The 22,225-nt window shown below is 39.7% G+C and overlaps 1 protein-coding gene across 8 annotated transcripts in view; it reads right to left on the bottom strand.

Moving 5' to 3' along the window:
- LOC110829902 (uncharacterized) overlaps nucleotides 1–22,225 on the bottom strand; it is a 56,904-nt gene that overhangs the window by 21,625 nt on the left and 13,054 nt on the right. Inside the window, exons 1-2 of one of the 8 annotated variants that reach the window (XM_022064100.2) lie at nucleotides 3,638–3,834; nucleotides 3,263–3,390 (exon numbers count right to left, since the gene is read on the bottom strand). The exons of 1 other annotated variant lie outside the window; for it this stretch is intronic. The gene's annotated coding sequence lies outside the window, so the exon portion shown is untranslated. Of the gene's footprint in view, nucleotides 1–3,262; nucleotides 3,836–9,702; nucleotides 9,808–22,225 lie in introns of those variants that run through there. 6 more of the 8 variants (XM_022064098.2, XM_087351566.1, XM_087351567.1 and 3 more) reach the window with 6 other exon arrangements.

Consider the following 22,225-nt stretch of genomic DNA (forward strand, 5'->3'; position numbering starts at 1 on the left):
CGTGGTCGTGCCAAAGAGTCCGTCCTGATCCGAGGCTTGGTTGATTTTTTCGTAACACATATTTTTTTTTAAAGGTGAAAGGTTGTTAGCCCTACACCCAACCCCCAACCTGGAGGACCAGGGTATCACTCTTAGTCTAGCGCATCTCCTTAGACCTGTCCGGCTTGGGTGACCCTACCATGAGCCGAAGCTCAGGCCGGCATAGCCCTAAGGGTCATTTGAGCACGCAAGCCTCCTCACCCGGCAGATTGCCTTCGACAAGGTGGTGATACCTTCGAGAAGGACATTAGAGTACAAAATTATTTTTTTAAAAAAATATTATTAATAATGAAATTGTAGAGATCTTGTAACCACTGTCTTATCGACATACTCTCCATATTTTACGTTAAAGGGAAACATTGTGGTTCTTTAAGTTTGTGTATCTTCTAACCCCCAAACAGTTTTGTCAGTAATTTACGTTTTCATTAAAATCAGTTTCAGCAGTTTTTTTTAAACATTCTACAACATCGACAGTGTCAAAACAGCGATGGCGTTAAGGTTAAGGTCGTACCAAAGACGCTGACAATTACATTTTTTCAGCACTGACCACCCTACGTTTTTGAAAAGACTATTTAATACAAAAAATTAAAAATGACGTAATGATGTACATGGATAGTTTCTTCCCTATACAATTATAACAGATGAACCACTAAATTTAATATCATGAAGTGTTATAAAATTATGTACAAATTAAACACGACACATTTGTTGAATGTAAAAATTAAAAACAGAAACAGTGGAAACACTTATTTCGCACCTCTCGGTTAATGGAAGGCCATATCAAAAGCTTTGTATAAAAATAAACATCTGTGGTTCTAGAGTCCTTGACGGACCTTAGCCTCCTCACATATGTGAGGTTACTTGATCTATGTAGACCTTTGGTAGAACTCCTTGGACGAGTGATCAGCCCGTCGCAAGGCCTCTACCTATACAGGACGGAACAATATAGAAAGACGTGTACAAACATCCATGCCTTAAGTAAGTCACGATATGAACTCCTTTAAAACAACATTTCAGAATCTTAATACTCGCCAGCCAGTATGTTGTAACAAGCTTCTGTGCCAGTTTGTTGAGTTATGTCACTGGAATGAAACAGAATTGCTCTAGTCAATAAATCGGTGGCTTTATTACAGTAAAGTTGCTACAGTTCACATCCAGTCACAGTGTGAGCCACTGGACTTATCTAAGCCGCATGCACATGCCATCTTCCTTTGAACATTAAAGGAGACAGACTTGTTTTGTTAAATTAAGGGTACTTTAATTTTCAGTTATGAAAATCTGCTCTCCGTTTTGGACGCCTCCTGACTGAATCTGCCTATTGTAGCTGTCAGAAATAATGATCGGATTGTTGTCTTCTGGGATATTGCAGATGCCGACCAATGTTTCGGAGGAATCTAACGCCTCCATCATCACGGCATAAGAAGATGCTGGTGGTAGGTTTCACCGAAACAATGGTAACTACTAGAAATATACTCTGCGTCTTAATCAGAAAAGCCACAATCCGAATTTTCACAGCCGTGAAAACTTGAATGTCCCTATGTATTGCATCTCGATTCCCAGGGAAAGTGCAATTGTCCAAGTCGTTGCTGTTCGAAGTAAACATGAGACTCCGGGGTACGACATGCACACACAAGAGGGAGGAACTTACTAATTTACCACTTATCTGCAGAGGAGCGACTGTCCCACACTTCACTGCGAGCCTTAAAACGACAGACTGAACCCAGAGCGACTGATTACTCAATTGGAAACTGATAAGGAAGATCTCATAAGCTATTAAGGTGCTATCCAAACATTGCCTTTATTGAGGAAACCTTCACCAAGTAATGGAAGTTTTCGTTGTCACATACAACGGAAATTTTAAAATATTCTATGTATTTGTACGATGCAAGTAGTCTGAAATTCAAATCTTAATAACGTATGGAACTGTAGATCTATGTAACGTTTGTCTACGCTGACGCACAAATTTCTTTGGACAGAGATCACCATGATTTTCGAAACTGAAACATCGACAATTTTCCCGGGTTTGACTCCCCAGACGAACATTACCATTTTCAAACGACGAGCACTTTGGAAGAAACATGGCGTTGGGTAAGTTTTTGGGACGCTCCTTTGCCTGTCCTTTGACACAGTGAGAGGCCGACAATTTTCCCCGAGTTTATTTCTTCTCCAATTTTTACGCGTCTATTTATACTATAAAATCATCCGCCAATATTGACGAGAAAATCTAAAACAGCACGAACATTATAGTATTAAAATTAAAATCATTACTTAGCTATCTTTTCTTAATTAAATAACATAATATGATTTTATACAGCAAAAACACTCGACCACGACGTTCACTATAAAATGTAGATTTTAGGGTATTTTGGTGCTCGTTAATGAGCAGGAGTGTGGTGTGGTGTTGTGTTAAGTGCGTAATTTAAGTTTATTTACCAGCTTTAGTGAAAATAAATAAAATTTACATTTGTTTGTAATTATAATAAAGATTTGTATTAAAGTTGTCATCTTTTGTAAGAGGCGTGCTGATTTTTTCGCGTTCGAATTGCATTGGTCACTAGAAGTAATAAGCAGATGAAAAAGGCCTATGATGTGGGGATTTGATGGAAAGGCGCACATTTACGATTGCAATAACAGACTTATACATATTCGACCCAGCCCGAATTCAGCAAAACTAGTCACAGAATTAGAATTTGTCGTAAAACAAAAGTCCAGCTAGAATAAAAATGTGTTTTAATCTCGCTTATCGGTAAAGTAAAATGGGGGTGGGAAGGGTCAGTGACGTTAACGGCGGCCGACAGATAATTGAGGAGACGCTTCGCTTACCTGTGGACACACCACGGACAGACAGTCTTCATAAATTGTCTATGCCAGGAACTATATAAGCAGACATCAAGTCTATTGTGCAACACGATGAAATAATTCATAATCGCAACGTATATAACAACGGAATTAAAGAAAGAAAACAATTCCGAAAAAATTAGCATTTCCTGATATCGTAATGACGACTAAACCTAGATTGAAATGCTTAAATACTTTCTAAGGATTTGAAAATAAAATTTACAAATATCCTCCTGCTCTAAATTTGTTACATTTTATACAATAATTTTTTTTTCAAGAGTTTCTTGTGTGTCTCTGACTCATGGTTCTACAATTACTGTCAGCCAATTTATGAACGCTATATATCTATAAGTTGGTCTATCTGTCTGTTCGTTTGAACACTTACGAATCGCTGGCGACATTACGCTCTAATAATTAGTCATGCGGAATGTTCCACCGTTAAACTGCAAATCGTACACGTCCCTCTGATCAGCAGATGCAGTCTGGAATCCAGGTCACTTGCGGCAGGCGGTTCTGTCACATGGGATGAAAGTTCTTTCGTAACGCAATTAACTACACACAATTTTCAAATATTTTTCATCAACGTTCAAGAATTTTTGAAGTCGAACGAGTAACTGGCCTTCGCTACATCCATCACAGAAGTTCATAAAACCTCAGAAATGTGAATAAACTTATTTTAAAATTATTAAATATTAATAGTTGTCAACCTGGTTTGGACGACCTATGTCCAAGAATGAAATAAGTTCTTCTTTTAGGATACCTTTAGTTCGCAGACACTTCACTGAATAAGAATGAAAGCACAAAAGTAGTGTCACATAGAAAACGAAGACACTGACAACCTGCACACACGCCTAGAGAGACCTCTCGAACCACTGTAATACGTGCTTATACATGAAACCGCTACTCCTCACCAGCAAGAACCTCGCGTGTTGGCTGCCAGCCTACTACTGAACCAGTCTTCTGCGCGGAGGGCCGGTTTAAAGTCACTGGCACGGATTACATAGGTCACTGGTCACTGCCTGCCACGCATCACCAAGTCTGCCGGCTTTGACATGCCAAAGGTTTGCGTTCACATCTCGGAGGTTGACAGTTGAGTAGGACAGGTGGCGAAACTTTCTGTCGTCAGAGTTACTTATCAATGACAGTATCCAGCCATCCTCGTTGTTGCGGTGTCACCAAGGTGTCCCTGAATGAGAATTCTTCAGATATTACACGCATTCTTCTTTTCTTGAATGCGTTTTCGTTTAGAGCAGCACTTCATTTGGTTTGTGAGAAGGCTTCTTAAATCTGATGTCATGTATTTCACGGATAAAATAAATATCCGGCAAAAACGTCACTAAAAACAATCTTTTCCTTTTTCTTGCTTTTTCCTGAGTGAGTAGTATGTATTCGGTGTAAAAAAATAAGTCTAACAGCATTAATGTATCTCACGCAAAATATTAGAGCCCATGTGTAGATATAGATAAAGATCCGTTGTCTTAAATCATATTTTAGTAGTTTTCCCCTCAGTCTTTGCAGGCGGGTGTCGGGATAGGATGAAGTTCAATGTAATCCACAGACGCCGACAAACGGTCTGATCAGTGCCACGCTCCCCTCTGCGTGCCTTTGTGCGCGTTACACTGTTCTACGCAGAGAACTGGACAGCAACAAAAAGGCACATCGACTTCTGGCATCATTACCAAACTGTGATCTCGCCTCTGTAGTGTTAAACGCAGTAAAAAACAACAGAAAAGTACGTATAAGTATGTCAGTCAATCCATGCAGTCCGGCTGCTGGCACAAAGAAGATTGACCAGACCTACGTCTGAGGAATTCCGTCATCAGGGACTACCAGTTCAAGACGCTGCCACACAGACGCCGTTGTGTCTTTGAAATTGTCCTCAAAAAGAAGACTTCAGCGTCTTCAACTTAAGCATCGTTGTGTAAACTAACTAACAAACAAACAAACAAACCTGTTTGCAGAATCTTAAACTCTTTAAGAGGCAGGCGGTTAATCACCGGCATCTCGTCGCGGAAGTCTATCTGGGAACTGAGGTGGGCAAAGTCCCACCGGAAAAGGTTTCTCGCCTAGTCCTCCGGTTTTCCCCTGTCAATAAAATTCCACCTCTGTCCATATTCAGTTGCGTATCTTCCGGGGCAGAACAATGCGCCCGTTAGAGCTCGCAGTCTCCTAAAGACGAAGTCTCTCCACTTTACAACAATTTTAATCCTTGTACATGAAACACAAATCTACTAAACATTCAACAAATATTTATATCTTAAAATCAAAGTGTGTAAAGGTTCCTGACTGGTGTCACACAATGTGTGTTAAGTATTCTATTAAAATTTATTAGTGAATTTAATTAAATCACACTTTCGTTTTATTTAGCTGAAATGTAAAACAGCAGTACACGAGTTAATAGCTGGCATACATTTGTAACTTAAAAGCTATAAAAATGTAAACATTTTGGCCGCACATCGTGTTTAAGACATAAAAGAATGATGTGACTTTGACATGGCAGACGTAGACGATGGATGAAGTCCTAAACCATAAATATACAAATCAATAGTAAACAAATATTTCTGTTACAGCGTTCGAGCGAATTCGTAGACCGACGAAAAATCTCAGTATCAGGTATGCAGTTGTAGGGAGATGGTGCTAAATATTTTAATGTATTTTCTCGCATTTATTTTCACTGTTATTTTACATAACTCTGCATCGATTGCCAGTAGTCCTTATGTTAAGAATGCCAGTTTATCTGCAATGTTTCCACTGTAGGCTTTAAAATTGTAAAGTAAATAATATAAATGTCCAAGACCACATCGCAGTTTCAAGCTCAACATTTAGTCCACACAGACTAACTAACTAACTAGATGGCTTACCGAACCCGAAGGTTCATCACCGAATTAACCAAAGCCCTCCACCGGACCCTGTCCTGGGCCAACAAAATCCAGTCTCCTTCAACTCCTATCTCCCATAGATCCCGCCTGAGATTATCTTCCCATCTACGTCTAGGTCTCCTCAGCGGTCTCTTCCCTTCAGGTTTCCCAACCAGTACCCGGTGCACACCTCTTGTCCCATCCATGCGCGCCACGTGCCCAGCCCATCGGAGTCCACACAGACAGAGACCCTAAAATGATATCGCAGTTTTTCCTGAAAATTACACGCAAATTGTGCTCATCGACGTGCAGGAGTGCTTTCTGCCTTCACCGTCCTGATGATGGAGGCAACAAGGACATCTGAAATGTCGATAAATTTCTACGAGACTACACGGTGCAGCAACCCAGAAAGTAGCCATCTTAAAATTACTATCAAGCAATAGTGAACTGAGAGAGGGGATTAATGTCTCAGGCTTTAAGGTAATTTTAACAGCCGTCATAGGATGTGATGCTAAACTGCGCGTGGAATAAATATCTATTCAAATTTGCACGGGAAGTCATGACCACTACAAATAAATGCAAGCTGCATCGACTTCCCACTGCATTATTGCAGGAAACATGCATAATAATTATAAACAAATGAACGTCATGTTATGTTCAACTAAGCATTAAGGTCGATTACTACCTGAAATGATTAAATACGCTGTGAATGTAGAAAGGTATTTCGTGGAACCGTGATAAATGTGACGTGTCCCACATCGCATTCCATATTGGTTAAAAAGAATCCCCTTAAGAAATAAACCACTGTTTTCGTTTTACGAAAGTTAAGTTAATAAATTTTGAGATGATAATGTTGCGTCATATTGTGATAAATATATATTTCTTTAAATCTTGTCAGTCTGATCACAATAAAATTCCTATTAAATATTAAAATATTACTATAATTAACATTTAAATATTTAAAATATATTAAAATGATGTTCTCTATCGAAATGTTCGATTTACATTAGAATATCACTTTTTACTTTTTACACGACATGTTTCAGTTCTAAATGAACCATCTTCAGGTGTATAAAATTATATAAACTTAAATATAATTTCTTAAATGCAACTTTTAGTCAGATGTTTATCGGATATCAAATGATCTCTTCCAGATTTTATTGTATACGAATACGAATACGATATTAAAATACAATAAAATATGGAAGAGATCATCATTTGATATCCGATAAACATCTGACTAAAAGTTGCATTTAAGAAATTATATTTAAGTTCATATAATTTTATACACCTGAAGATGGTTCATTTAGAACTGAAACATGTCGTGTAAAAAAGTGATGTTCTAATGTAAATCGAACATTTCGATAGAGAACACCATTTTAATATATTTTAAATATTTAAATGTTAATTATAGTAATATTTTAATATTTAATAGGAATTTTATTGTGATCAGACTGACAAGATTTAAACAAAAACAAATTAATAAATTTTACCAAAGCTAGTCGGACGTTGGATACAGAGTATACAGACTAAGTGAGAAAATATATTCTTGTATTTCTTTAAGTATCCAGAATATGGAAAAATATCATAAAAATAGATTAATGTTGTATGTTTTTATAATCATCGTAACAAGTTTCATGGCAGGTGGAAACCAAAATTTAAATTTGTCGTACAATTTTTAGTTAGCCCCAGTAAAAAATTTTTATTAAAATCAATTCGATAGTTTCGGAGACGAAACATGACAACCGAAGTTGGCGGACGGACGCAAATTCCTCTGCATAAGCTCACTTCATGCACACATAGAACTAGAAAAGTACACGGCACAAAATCAGAACATCAATCAACATCCTGGAATGTTTATCAAGAGAGAACATTGACCGACAATCATGGAGCTTTAAGATGTCAGGTCTATAATTTTCACGGTCAACTCTTGAATGGTAAATGGTGCAAATTGACAAATTTCAATGCTTAGAATCTCTTACAGTCTGCGTTAATGTCAACTACAGCAAAAGTCCGCTGAAATTCGATGAAGATTAATTTTTAATGTCTTTGTCGTCTTTCCCTTCTTATCTTAACATCATTTCCGTCACCCACATTGCTTTCCCGTGCTCTAAACTTTAAATAACAATAAAAAATTTAGTCTTTATACGTTTTGTCACCATATAGAAAGACTTGTAAATGTCGCCTAATGATTTCAGCTCTCGTAAATAGAACATTTTAATAACGATTTTAATATTATCCCATCTACGTCTAGGTTTGTTGACTAAAATTTCTCAAGCGTTTCTAACATCAACAGGTCTGATATGTGCCCCGCCAACAAATTAACATTTCCCAACACTATCACTTTAAAATGTAGAGGGGCTGTACAGTCTGGGATGTTTAAATAGAGACAAAACTCGAGAAAAACATTTAACAGAAACCTTAATAAATATGCTAATCTACAATAACTTAGTTTCAGTTAGCACTAACGTAATTCTCCACTTTTTGCAGATGCTTTTCCTCAGGCACCACATTAAGAAGTGTCACGCCAACGAACGAATCGTTTGCTTGAAAGAATTATCTCTTTCTTCGCTGGGAAAGACGTCTTACGTGCAGCTACGGTGGACAAGGCAGAGGGTTGCTGCTTCTGATGCAATTTCCTCACGCCGACTGCATGAAGGTGAGCATTGAGGCCATATCCTCCGCCAGCGAGAAATTAGCTCAGCGCAACGCGTGACAGCAACTGCGCCGACTGACCTCAACCAAGGGTGGAATTGGAATTGCGTGTTCTTTGTCGAAGCATTTGCTTGAAGCCTCTTAAGGCCTCGTCTTCCTTAACTGTTTCATTTCCTCTTCGTTTAACGACGCTTCTCCAGCTGCACAATTTATATGGAGTGAATTTTAAAAATCTGTAAAATCCGATAAATTTGTATTGGCTTAGTATAACTAATGATGCTGTCATTTACTGATGTAGGCCTGCATATAACGCAGTCACTTTCATAAGCTTTGTGTGGTGGAGAAATGCAAGATTATATTGATTATAATTTTTGTGTAGTAAATTTTTCGTTAAAATGTCGACGGGCAAGCCACTGTATAAAATAATGAATAATCCGGCATTTTGTCGGGGTTAATTAATTTGTGCAACCTTTGTAATCCTGGGGTCTCGGGTTCGATTCCCGGCGGTGCCCGAATTTATAACTTGTGTTGGGCAAGGCCGTGGTCTAGGCAACACGGAGTTTTCGTCCGGGGTCTTCCCCGGTTTCTCCGTGGCATCCCAACAATTACTCCATTCACACACAGAAGAAGGCATTGGCAAACCACTTCTGGATCATCTGCCAAGAACGTATATGAACAGGTCCCAGTCCGAGAAAAGGATGGAAGGATCCTGTTCATACGGACCTGTCGTCAGACAGAACACTAAATAATAATAAGATGAGGTGGTCTAGCGGTTAGAACGCTGGCCTTGTAATCCTGGGGTCTCGGGTTCGATTCCCGGCGGTGCCCGAATTTATAACTTGTGTTGGGCAAGGCCGTGGTCTAGGCAACACGGAGTTTTCCTCCGGGGGCTTCCCCGATTTCTCCGTGGCATCCCAACAATTACTCCATTCACACACAGAAGAAGGCAATGGCAAACCACTTCTGGATCATCTGCCAAGAACGTATATGAACAGGTCCCAGTCCGAGAAAAGGATGGAAGGATCCTGTTCATATGGACCTGTCCTCAGACAGAACACTAAATAAAATAATAAATAGGCTACTCCAAAGAAGCATGCTACTTGCTGTTCTCATTATTTACTTTTAATTTCTTCATTACAGATTAACTATGGAGTGTTCGGGTTTGGACAATTGGCCATGTTTTATTTGCATTTGTGAAGATACAGAAGAAAGCAACAAGTATTATATTAGCTGATCTAATTAAGAACGGACGCCAAGTGGGGTTTCTAAACACTAAACTATTATTCTATAGTTTCTACTGGTTGTTACTCACAAGAAAAGCTTAGATCTTGGCAAGTCCGACGACAGTAAATCTTTGGGTAGAAACCGACGTATCTCACCTGAGAAAACACTGTGGTGTAGTCCGGTCGAGTTCAGTCTGCAAGTTAATTAAACTAAATTATCTATTATTTTCTTTTTGTTTGTGATATAAACTAAGCACTTTACAAATGGAATGAGCCGGGATAGCTCAGTCAGTATAGTGACTAGCTACGGGCTGGACGGCCGGGGTTCGATCCCCGACGGGGGCAGAGGATTTTTCCTCTAGCCTCTGCGTCCAGACCGGCTCTGGGGCCCACCCAGCCTCCTCTACAATGGGTACCGGGGTCCTTTCCCGGGGGTAAAGCCGGCCGGGGCGTGATGCTGACCACTCACCCCCATCTAGTGCCGGGGTCAAGGAAGAGAGGAGCTATACCTCCACTCACCCCAAACGCCTACATGGCGTATAGTGGGACAAACTTTACTTTTACTTTACAAATGGTCAGTAGTCGAAAGATGAACAAGACTATTCGTGGTAAAGCTAGGAAGGTGCTAAAACATGAGAATCGCCTATTCGCAATAGACGGGGTAGTAGAGAGAAAAATTAACAGAAGCAAAGCCTAATATTTTTGACAACGTCCATATATCCCCCACCACCACCACCACAACGTCCACCAGCACTGCCAAGCCCAAAACTTTTCTCCTGAGTAACAGACAATAACCAGACGTCCGCTTCGAATTGGTTTTTCCATGAGATTAGGCAGTTCAGTATCACCTCTACTCGCCTACTGATTCGTCTCTCATGACCTCATTTTCCTTTCTTTCTAATCCCAAAATTCCCGGACTCAGAGATTCTTTACACCCACCGCTGTACATAATGCTAATACGTGACGTCACGTCACATCCTTCACCGTACCAAGCAAGAAGATGGTTGTTCTTTCAATAATTTAATCGTAAATGTAAGTAATGAGGGTTGTCGAGTATTGAACACAAAGCCTTAATAAGGGACAGTTATGAAAGCGACAACGGATGGACTGAGCTTGTTTCCGGTTCAGTGAAATTACTCCTATAACGGGAAGGAATTTGAATGTACTATAATAGCTTGATTATTCTCACGGGTCACATCCGATGACCAAGTGAAAGGCATATCCGGGTGCGTAGGTTCTCATGGTTTCGAAAACACACACGCGCACTGAAAAACTTTTAAGATTTATCAGGAGTAAGACCGGAATACCTGAATTCAGAGTTGAGTGACAGACACAGAATTATCAGTTAATGTTGGTACTTATAATTTTCAGAGTTCTTCTAATTTCAGATTTCCACGGCTTAGGCCTTGTGGCTTGTTTCAGTTTAGAATTGCTTCGCAAATCGTACGGCCTCTATCCACACACAGGACAGCACAAAACAACATCCATGCATCGAGTGGGATTCAAACCTAGGACTGAAGCCAGTGTCTGATCAAGGCCCACGCATTTAACAGCGTGACCGCAGTGACCGGAGTTTTGCGGTGTTAAATACACAAATTTTTGTTCCAATGACAGAACATTTTATTAACTGCCCTTGAGAAAGTGATCGTATGGAAATCTTACAACTTTCGAAAGCATTCATCAGATATAATTAAAATTTATGGTTAAATTCGATTCCTGGCAGGGGCATTTGTCCTCGCTACGAAATATAAACCTAACCACTTACCTCCAGCTAACGGAGAGCTACGTCTCCACGGCGTATTGTTTAGTTAAGCACGGAGAATTTAGGCCTACCATTTACTTTAATACAGTCGACGTAGAGACATGCCAGGATGAATTCAATACGAAAATAAATCAATTTGACGTAGAGGAGAAACAGACCTGTCTATGTGAAAGTAGATTCTATCAATAAAGAAGAAAAATTGTATCCTGGAATTACTTCTGATTGTAGTAGTAAATTCTACAGTAGTCACCTGGTTCTAAATAAAACCTTGTCCACATTTCGAATCCAGTAATTAGAGCCATACTTCCTTACAAGGATTCTTGCATCATGAATCACTCTTGTACAAAACTAAAGCAATATAAGACATTGCTTCTAATTTACTGCGAATACTGGAAACGACCTGTTCTTCAAGTGCCTGAGCACTGCGGGTCCCAACTCTTCATTGGCTAGATCTATAGACATTTTGGTAGGACTCCTTGGACGAGGGATCAGCACAACACAGAAAAACGCGGACATCCATGGCTTGAGTGGGATTCGAACCCACGGTCCCAGCGACCAAGTGGCACAAGGCCCACGCTTCTAATATTTAAACAAATAATTAGCACTGAAATGTTTCACTCAATTTTCAACTGCAGTAGAATAACTGTCAGTGAGTGTAAAGTATGTCGCGTATCTGGACAATTCACTGCCACGCTCTGCGTCCCTTTTACAAAGACAACTGCAGTCCTGGCTCAGAGAGTAAAGAATTGTTTCTTCATTTCTGTTCATTTTCTGACCGCATTTCCTATCTCAACCAATTATTTATGGACAAGGCTAATCAGTAAGCTCCTTTGACAGATATTTATTGCTGAACAAGAAATCTGTTGCTCTGGGAAGACCCACAACTTGAATTTAGTTTCAGTAAGCAGTCTGTAATGAGATTCATTCTGTTTTTCCTTTAATAATAAATAGGCATGACACGGTCAGTTGGACAAATATACTTTGTGACGAACAGGTAAGCACCGATGAGTGTCGTGGTTCGGTCCGGGAGTTACGGAGAATGGATTTAAACAGTTCATTTGGGTAGCAAAACCGATCTCATAGCGCAAATCGCTACAAGGCCTGAATTAAATACACGTGCTCTGTAATATTTTTCTTCGGAGAAATCTAAATGAAAATCATGGCTTCTCTGTCCGCAGACTCAAGACGTGAAGTTCGGTGGGGGGGGATGAGTGACTCTTCGACATTCCATGCCTCACCTAGTCAACAGATATTACCGTTACACAACATTCACCTGCGGCAACTTCCTTTCAATTTAAACTTTCTTCAGATGTGGAACCCGCGAGAAACTTTCACCAGGCATTTCTGTCTGCCTGTTGCTGTGGTCGCCTTACGAAGAGCGCAGTGCCGCGGTATAATCTTACACTAAATCCTAATCGAAACAAGTTTAAATAAATCCTTCAGTATGCTTAAATTTTCCAAATAGAGACCTGTGGAATGTGGTTTGTAAAATTTTAAAAATTACAATAGGTAACTACTTTTTCAAATTCTTACAAAAAAGTCGAATATCTATACTCATGAAGGAATATACTTTTTTCTACTGTTTTATTGGTTATTTAGGACACAATTTTTGGGAAAAAAGAAACGGGATCATGATTTGCCTCTTTCATGACGAGACGTTTTAATGCTATTTTACAGAATATCCCACGAAACGTCTGCAAAACTTCGGGTGGATGTTCATTGGCTTATTTGAGATAAAAATGTGAAATCAACATTCGTCGAAATTTTAACTGTTACGAAATCGAGGTACCTCAAGAAACGCCCGGATTAAATGAAATTAAGAAATTAATCAGCTACGCAGGAATTACACTTGGTGAATCAACATATCTAGTGTAGATTGTTTGAATTTACGACCATTTTTTTCGTGGTAGAGTTGACAGCGGTGGGCAAATTACAAGCGAATAGAAATTCCTACTTAAGACGTAATAAACAGTTTAAATTGTTTTAAGAAAAAACACACCTTAAAAATGAACTGATGTAACGTGTAAGGATCTTAAATAGGATTTCAGGTTTTCAGGCGGTGAGTATGAAGATGGTTGTCTTCTGGGTTGTAGTCTGGTAGAAGATTACCGACGTTTCGGAGGTCCTTGCTGACTCCAAAATTATTTAGATTTTCCAAAGATGATAGTTAATACAATTTAACTACCGCTGTATCATTCTTTAGTGCCTAATGATGACAGAAACTGTCGAAATACATCGCCTCTATAATGTGGAAAACGTTTCAGTTGGGTTGCCTGGTAGAATAGCGTGGTTCTCTTGGCGTGGTCTACGCATTAACAAACGGTGGGGTTGTGAAAGTCGTAATTTCACAGAATAATGTTGAGACACTTAGCAGTCGCTACAAATTGTTTCTTCATTTCACAGCCTTCTGTGCATATAATAGTGTAGTTCCCAGCGCGCACCTTGTCTCCTTCCTGTGCCATAACATTGCATTGTTGAACATAAATCAAGGCGACCTTCCATACACACGCTTAGTACAAAACATTCGATTGTTTAAGAACTTTTTTCTTAGAAATATAGCATTTTTCCCGTTATTCTTTGCAGCGAACACGTAGCTAAAACAAGGAGAGGATGTCAGGTTCAGTGGTTCGCAGTCACTTCAACAGATTCGAGGTCGTAAATAGATGAAAATATTTATTCAAGGCAAACATTTTGCAGCAAACAGCAGTCTCGCTTTCAGGGAGGTGGTTTTCTGTTGTTGTTTTTTTAATCAAAATCCATGTATCCTGAAACAGGACGATCGTGACAGTTCGTCGATTTTTGTCCTCTAATCGCTTCCGAACGATATACGCTCTAAAGGTGGAGACTGACTTGTAACATTTGCCTGTAATGTAACGTGTTACAAATCGAGCATTACACAAGTGAAGACAGCGAACGGAGCCGCTCGATGCGAGCCGCTCACGCTCGCGGGCGCTCCATCGTGTTGTCGGTTTTTTCGCGAATCCCTTTGAGTGTTACATTACAAGTCAGTCAGTCAGTCGAGCGGCGTCGTAACGAGCATTCACGAGTTCTTTAGATAAGAGTAGCGTATTAAATGAAACAAAGATAACACAACCTCCACGTCCGACATATCGAATGAAATGAATGGAGCACACATGAGCACAGTCGAGCCGAGCGTTCAAAACGAGCATTCGATGCGCCTCACCAGTTGTGGTGTAATGTAACATGCTCGCCGCGAATGTTACATTACGAGTAAATGTTATAAGTCAGTCGCCACCTTAAGAGAAGCTACCTCAGGTACATTGTTCTAGTGCAATGGCGGTGCTGTGATGTCACTTCCGATTAAAGAGGTCACATCCTGTTCCTTTTAACGTGCATATTTAAATTTGTATAATTATTCTTCTGTTCAAAGCCTCGCAGTACACCGTTTGAGGCAATCGAATGACAACAACATCTGTTGTTCTTACGTTGGAGAAGATTTATTAAGAATCAGTGCCTGTTAAAGCTCTAAAAATGATACATTTATCGTCTGGTGTCCTACATTCCAGACGAACAAGAAAAGATTTGTGACGAAATATTGGCATGATCTGTATGTAACAAATGACTATGTTGATAACTGAAAGGATAGACTTTAAAATTTGTTTCAAATATTCAGATATTGTTGACATTATTAGTTTGTATTTAAAAGGCTAATATATTACACACAATGTATACATACATAGTGATAAGTAAGGGGTACCTAACTGGGGTTAGGAAATTGAGACAGTGATGTTTGTCATTTAGAATATTACAATGAATCTTAAAAACCGTTTCAAATACTGCTGATAATATAAAGGTACTACTATAAATGAATAGTCCCACGCCGTAGCCGCGTGATATGAGGCATCATGCTTCGGACCGGCGATACGGAATGCGCGCTGGTTCGAGTCTCGGTGAAAGAAATTTCTCATGAGATTTTCGACCAGTGTATGGGACCGGTGCCAACCCAGCATTGTGAGGAAATTGGGAAGCTACAATGAGTAGCATAATCCAGTCAGGAAAGCTAGCAATGGCTGAGGGTTCGTCGTGCTGACCACACGTCACCCTGTATCTGGTTGGATGATCGTTCACCTCTGCTTAGGCATGTGAACGTGAGGCCAGCAGTCAAGCTAGTCGGCTTTGGCTCTCTGGAGCTGTTACGCCACTATAAGTGAATGTAGTAAGCTGAAATGCTGATAACTTTTCATTTAGACTGTTAGTGTACTGTTTCGAAGGCTCAAACTATGATTAATTATCAGCTCTAATTTCCCGTTGTAACTTTAGTGATAACTTCGGATAAACCTCAGCATCTAGTTCGGCAATTATTTTGTTATGTCTGTGTGCAAATTTTATTATGGAATTCTTAATTTCTTCAATTTTCAGTTTGTTTATTATGAGAGCTAACATTTGTTTTAAAACTTTTGTCCGTAGTCTTCCTTAAAACTTATAATTAATTTATAATTACCTTCAACAACGAATTCTTTAGTAACAGTCTCTTTAGGTCTCGTTGGTATTTAAACTTCTTTTAATATTTTCTTGTTAAAAATCTAATTATTCTCAATGTCCGCTGCAAACATTTTTCCACAGCTGTAATTGTGTTTGGACTAGCATATGTGCTTTTTCAATAGGTATCAAAGCTCATTCCATTTTTACTGCTTGAAATAAGAATATGACTTAAATGTAGAATTATTATATACAAATAAAACAGTCCAGTCCACCTCGGTATCACCCCTTGTGCTGTTCACTGTTGACACTAACATAACCAACATCGATCTTCAGTATTCCAACAATTTTAATATATCTCTTGGAGTTTCTGGAAAGTCATGTCAGAATTGAAATAATTCTCGAACACAGCTTTAAATCCGATCGCGATTAAGATACTTAACATTTGCAGAATAAAATTGAGCTACGCAAAATAAATCCACTTTCTTGTAGCACTCCACGCTACAGGACCTTCGAAATACAAAGATAAAATACCTCCTTTTCATAACTATAACGTGCTAATATAGGCCACAATTTCGTAAAACAATTCGTGACAGACCTCGAACCTTTTGACGTCACACCATGTACAGGGGCACATCTGAAATGTGTACTTCTCGAGTTCTTAGATGTGTATTGAATCTTGAGATAATTACTTCATTAAACAGTGTCATGACAGTAAAACACATCAAAGTGTTACGTCATTGATGCAGTCTCTCTTTGTTAGCTATTAAGACGATAATTTTTAGGTTAAATATAAATTGTAAACATTGTATTAGACGATACAAAATTGTACTATACAGAAAAATATATACAACTTTAAGAGTTGGTGGTTACACCATCCAAAAGGTAATAACAAAATAAAATACGTTTCGTATAAAACAATTACAAATCTTTAATACGTGCTTTATTTAAGTGATTATGGAACACAGGAATCACATTAGTATGATCTGTCATTATAAAACTTAACGACCGCTTTCTCGCAGAATTAATATTCTGGTTGATCTGTTCTGTCTCCCGGCTGCTAGGGCGTAATGGCTTTTCAGTGCTTTTATTCTACTTATTAAAGGTTAATAAATCTAAAGTTGGCGTTACCTTTTCTGCAGTTTACCTGCTACATGTACAGAACGTGAGCTGATTCAAGTCTGTGTGTTACATCAGACGAGACTTTGTGACTGTGGGAAAAGATCTGGGCAGCATCTGGGAACATGCATTATCAACGAGGCTGTAAAAGCCCTACTACTCCTACTATCACTACCAGCTCTAGCAGGAGCCATCACAATACTAACAAATGACTGAAAACTACATAATTTTTCGACCTAACAGGAAGAGGATATCCTATTGGCTTCCAGTGATTAAATAACTAGCTGTTACAACAGAAACATTAGTCGGTCGATTACGGCAGTCTGTATATATAGACCCCATTTATCATAATGAAATCAGATAATTTATTACGAATCCATCACATCGACATCTCGTATTCTAGATGTTATCAGAGTACGAGCCACCGGTCTACGTATAAAATACATTTCATTTCGTACAGACGGTGTAAGAGAGTGAGGAATCGAGTGATATGTCAGAAAGCGATGGTCTGTGAGGAGTGGAAGAATTGAAAGAGGGCCGAAGAGTTGTGAAGAAGATAAAACTATCAAATACCCTCTTCAGTGTTAATTTTCTAGTGATGTGTAGTGTAGTGAAATCGACTTTCCTGTGTAACATAACCTGGTGATATTTTATTTGGAGTGTACTGTATGCGGCCTGCTGCCATCCCTTCCAGAAAACTTCTGGTAACTGACTCGTTCCAAGGTTCCAATTAACAAAAACTGGAACGCAGTGTACGTAACGCTCGGTTAATTTTGGCAACATTACAATACGTTACATGATGTTACGATGGGTTACGTTACGTTACGTTAGGGTAGGTTAGGTTAAGTTAGATTGTTAGTTTATTAGGTAAGAAAACGTGTTGAAAATCTTTGTCACGTTTCGACACTTATGGCCACACCTCGTCACGCCTAGTCACTCTTTGTCAAGCTTCGTCACGCTTAGATACTTTTCAAATCTTTGTCGTATTTTAACATTTTTGCTGACTAGGTTAGTTTAGGTTAGGTATGGTAAGGTTAGATTAGGTTAAGTTAGATTAGGTTGCATTAGGTTAGGTTAGATTACGTTAAATTAGGTTTGGTTAGGTTAGAATAGGTTAGGTTAGGATAATTTAGGTTAGGTTAGGTTAGGTTAAGTTATTTTAGGTTAGGTTAGACCGTATGTATTGAAACGTATCCACATTCCGCCCCCACCGCCACGACTTGTTTCGTGCCTTTATCGGCGTAGACTATCTAGCATCGTGCCCACCGTAATACAACGGATTTGACACAATTTTTTTGCGTCATTTGATGACGTCATAACGTTCGGGGTCGGTTTTCAAATTCAGTTCCCGCTGTTATCTGAAACATCCGATGTGAATTTGGCTTCATTTGAAGGCGTCGCGACGCAGGTCGTCGATTTCCAAAATTCGCTCCCAATGTTATCCCGACGGTTCGAGGTGTACACGTGAGATATTGTGATGGCGTCGCGGCTGATAGCGTCGCGACTCTTGGCGTCGGTATTCTATTCCATATCACTTTAATCTAGAGACTTCTAAGACGTAAATTTGGCGTATTTTTAATTTGTTGCTGAGATAGGCGTCGCGACGCTCTGCGTCGATTTCTTAAAGTAACTCTCAATGTTATCCAAAATGTTTAAATCACTCTCCTGAAGTACTGTGATGACGTCGCGGAGGAATATAACAGTAGAGGTAAAGTTATGTTAGGTTAGGTTAGGTTAGTTTATGTTAGGTAAGGTTAGCTTAGGTTCGGTTAGATTAGGTTAGCATAAGTTAGGTTAGGTTATTTTATTTAGGTTAGGTTAGTTTCGTTAGGTTAGGTTAGGTTAGTTTAGATTAGGTTAGGTTAGGACCGTATGTATTGAACGGGATCCAATTTTCGCCCCCATCGCCACGACGTGTTTCGTAAATCTGATACAACAGGTTTGACGCCATATTTTCGCGTCATTATGTTGGGTCACGACGCTAGGTGTCGGTTTTCAAATTGAGTTAACACTGTCATCTGAAACATCCGATGTAAATTTGGCTTTATTCAAAGGTGTCACGATAGAAGGCGTCCCGACACCGGGAGTTGAATTCGAAAATTCTCTCCCAATGTTATCCTGAAGGTTTGAGACACACACGTGTGATATTGTGATGGCGTCGCGACGCTTGTGGTCGGTTTTCAAATTGGGTTCCCACTCTTATCTGAAACATTCGATATGAATTTGACTTTATTCGAAGGCGTCGCGATGGAAGGCGTCGCGACGCCTGGCGTCGGTTTTCTAGTTACATGTCACTTTAATGTAGAGTCGTCTAAGATGTAAATTTGGCGTATTTTTAAATTGTTGCTAAGGTAGGCGTCGCGACGTCCTGCGTCGATTTCTTAAAGTCACTCCCAATGTTACCCAAAATGTTTAAATCGCTCTCCTGAGGTACTGTGATGACGTCGCGGAGAATGGTAGAGATAGAGGTAGAGTTAGGTTAGGTTAGGTTAGGTTTAGTTAGGTTAGGTTAGGTTAAGTTAGGTTAGACCGTACGTATTGAACGGGATCCAATTTTCGCCCCCTCCGTCTCGACGTGTATCGTCCCTCTGATCGGCGTCGGCTATCTAGGATCGCGGCCACCGTATTATAACAGGTTTGACGCCATATTTAGGAGTGATTTAGTGGCATCACGACGCTCGGAGTCGGTTTATAAATTGAGTTCCCACTGTTATCTGAAACATCAGATGTGAATTTGACTTTAATTGAAAGCGTCGCCATGGAAGGCATCGCGACGCCGGGCGTCGGTTTTCTAGTTACATGTCACTTTAATGTAGAGTCGTCTAAGATGTAAATTTGGTGTATTTTGAATTTGTTGCTATGGTAGGCGTCGCGACGCCGGGCGTCGATTTCTTAAAGTCACCCCCAATGTTATACAACATGTTTTAATCGCTCTCCTGATGTACTGTGATGACATCGCGGAGAATGGTAGAGATAGAGGTAGATTTAGGTTAGGTTAAGTTAGGTTAGGTTAGGTTAGGGTAGGTTAGGTTTGGTTAGGTTAGTTTAGGTTAAGTTAGGGTAGACCGTATGTATTGAACGGGATCCAATTTTCGCCCCCACCGTCTCTACGTGTTTCGTCCCTCTGATCGGCGTCGGCTATCTAGGATCGCGGCCACCCTAATATAATAGGATTGACGCCATATTTTGGCGTCATTTGGTGGCGTCACGACTCTCGGCGTCGGTTTTCAAATTGAGTTCCCACTGTTATCTGATATATCCGATGTGAATTTGGCTTTATTCGAAAGCGTCGCTATGTAAGGCGTCGCGACGCCGGGAGTCGGTTTTCTAGTTACATGTCACTTTAATGTAGAGACTTCTTAGATGTAAATTTGGCGTATTTTGAATTTGTTGCTATGGTAGGCGTCGCGACGCCGGGCGTCGATTTATTAAAGTCACTCCTAATGTTATTTAAAATGTTTGAATCGCTCTCCTGAGGTACTGTGATGACGTCGTGGAGAATGGTAGAGATAGAGGTAGAGTTAGGTTAGGTTAGGTTAGGTTAGTTTAGGTTAGCTTAGGTTAGGTTAGTTTAGGATGTTAGATTTGATCAGGTTATGTTAGGTTATGTTAGGTAAGGTTTGGTTAGGTTTGGTTAGGATAGGTTAAGTTAGGTTTTAAATTTTTTTGTGTCGTTTCGACTCTTGTGCCCACATTATGTCACGACGTTATGGTTGTTCACGACTAGTCACGCTTAAGCACGCTTTGTCATGCATAGTCATATCTTGTAGGTATTCTTCAACATTCGTTTCGTCTGGTCTCATCTCTTCACGCCTTTACAGTAAATCACGCCTAGTCACTCTTGTTCACTCTTTGTCACGTTTTGTCCCTTTTTTGATCACGCTTTGTAAATTTTCGCTACTTACGACGTAAAGGCAGGTCACGCTTAGTCACGCTATGTCTCACTTGAGCACGCGTGATCACTAAGTCACGTTTCGGCACGCATACGTTATGTTGCACCTCGGTTAATTTCGGCTACATTGCAATACGTTGGATAAAGTTACAAAGTGTAGGATGGGTTTGTTAGGTTGTGTTATCTTAGTTTAGGTTAAGTTTGGTTGGTTTATTTTGTTAGGTTAGGTAATATTTTTAAACTTTTGTAACGTTTCGACTCTTATGGCCACAATTCGTCATGCCGTTACAGTAAGTCACGCCTAGTCACGCTTTATCACTCTTATTCACGATTGGACACGATTAGTCTGGCTTTGTAAATCTTCGTCAAAATTCGACACTTATGGTGATCCCTTGTCACGGCGTGGACGCAGATCACGCTTTTAAGATCTTGGCGATATTTTAGCACTTAAATGTGTCCTCTCATCACGCTTCCAAATGAGGTCTGCTGCCATCCCTTCCAGCAAACTTCTGGTAAATAACTCGCTCCGAGATTCCAAATCACAAAGTTCAGCAGCTAAAAACGCTGGAACGCAGTATAGAACAGGAAGGATTAAAAAATCAAATAAGACGAATAATTTTGAAATTTAGGAGTGAATTTATTTATTATACCTAAGTATGTCATCCACTTAATGTCTAAAATGTCTACAAAAGTTCCTGAAAATGCTGTACGTTAGTTTCAGCGAATAACTAACCTTCGTGACGCCAAGAATTCCTGTTAATCTGATAAATTTCAGGCATGTGTCGTATTGTCGCTGCCGGTTGAATCAAACGCCGCTTGTGAGTTCAGGAGATTGCGGAGGCCACGAAATCAATCTGTCTCGTCCTATTCATTGACCTGGGTAGTGAGTCCAAAAATTGCATTACGTCGCGGGTAAAATGGGCGGAAGCTCCATCATGCATAAAACTCATAGTCTGTCGCATTGACAATGGCGCATCCCTCAGCAAATGAGGTAATTCTTCCACTTATATGTAAATAGGACGCTGCGTACAGAGTCGATGAATCGTTCCTTTACAATGGACTTTCTTTACTCGTCAATGCGATGGAAAGAAACCTTAGCAGTAACTTTTTCTTTGTGGGTCTCGCCACATCTTCACAAGTCAATTGTCCCACCCCCCCACTCAGTCATAAAGCCTTAAAATATGTATAGTCCCGCCTCCGTGGTACATGGCAGTGGCGTACGCGTGAGTAATCATCTCAGATTCCTATCTTATACTTGAAACTGTACAAGAGGCGGCTTTAATAAAATTGTTAATTTACATTCGACACTTATTGCAGAAAGGCGAATTCGTATTGAAAATAAATTGTCTCTAAGAAATATGCAAACTGCTCATGAGGATATAACGTCCTCAAGACTTAA

This window comes from Zootermopsis nevadensis, unplaced genomic scaffold (genome assembly GCF_977971745.1).
Source record: "Zootermopsis nevadensis isolate Lab colony 2312 unplaced genomic scaffold, Znev_1.0 Znev_ptg000019l, whole genome shotgun sequence".
Taxonomy (NCBI): Eukaryota; Metazoa; Arthropoda; class Insecta; order Blattodea; family Termopsidae; genus Zootermopsis; species Zootermopsis nevadensis.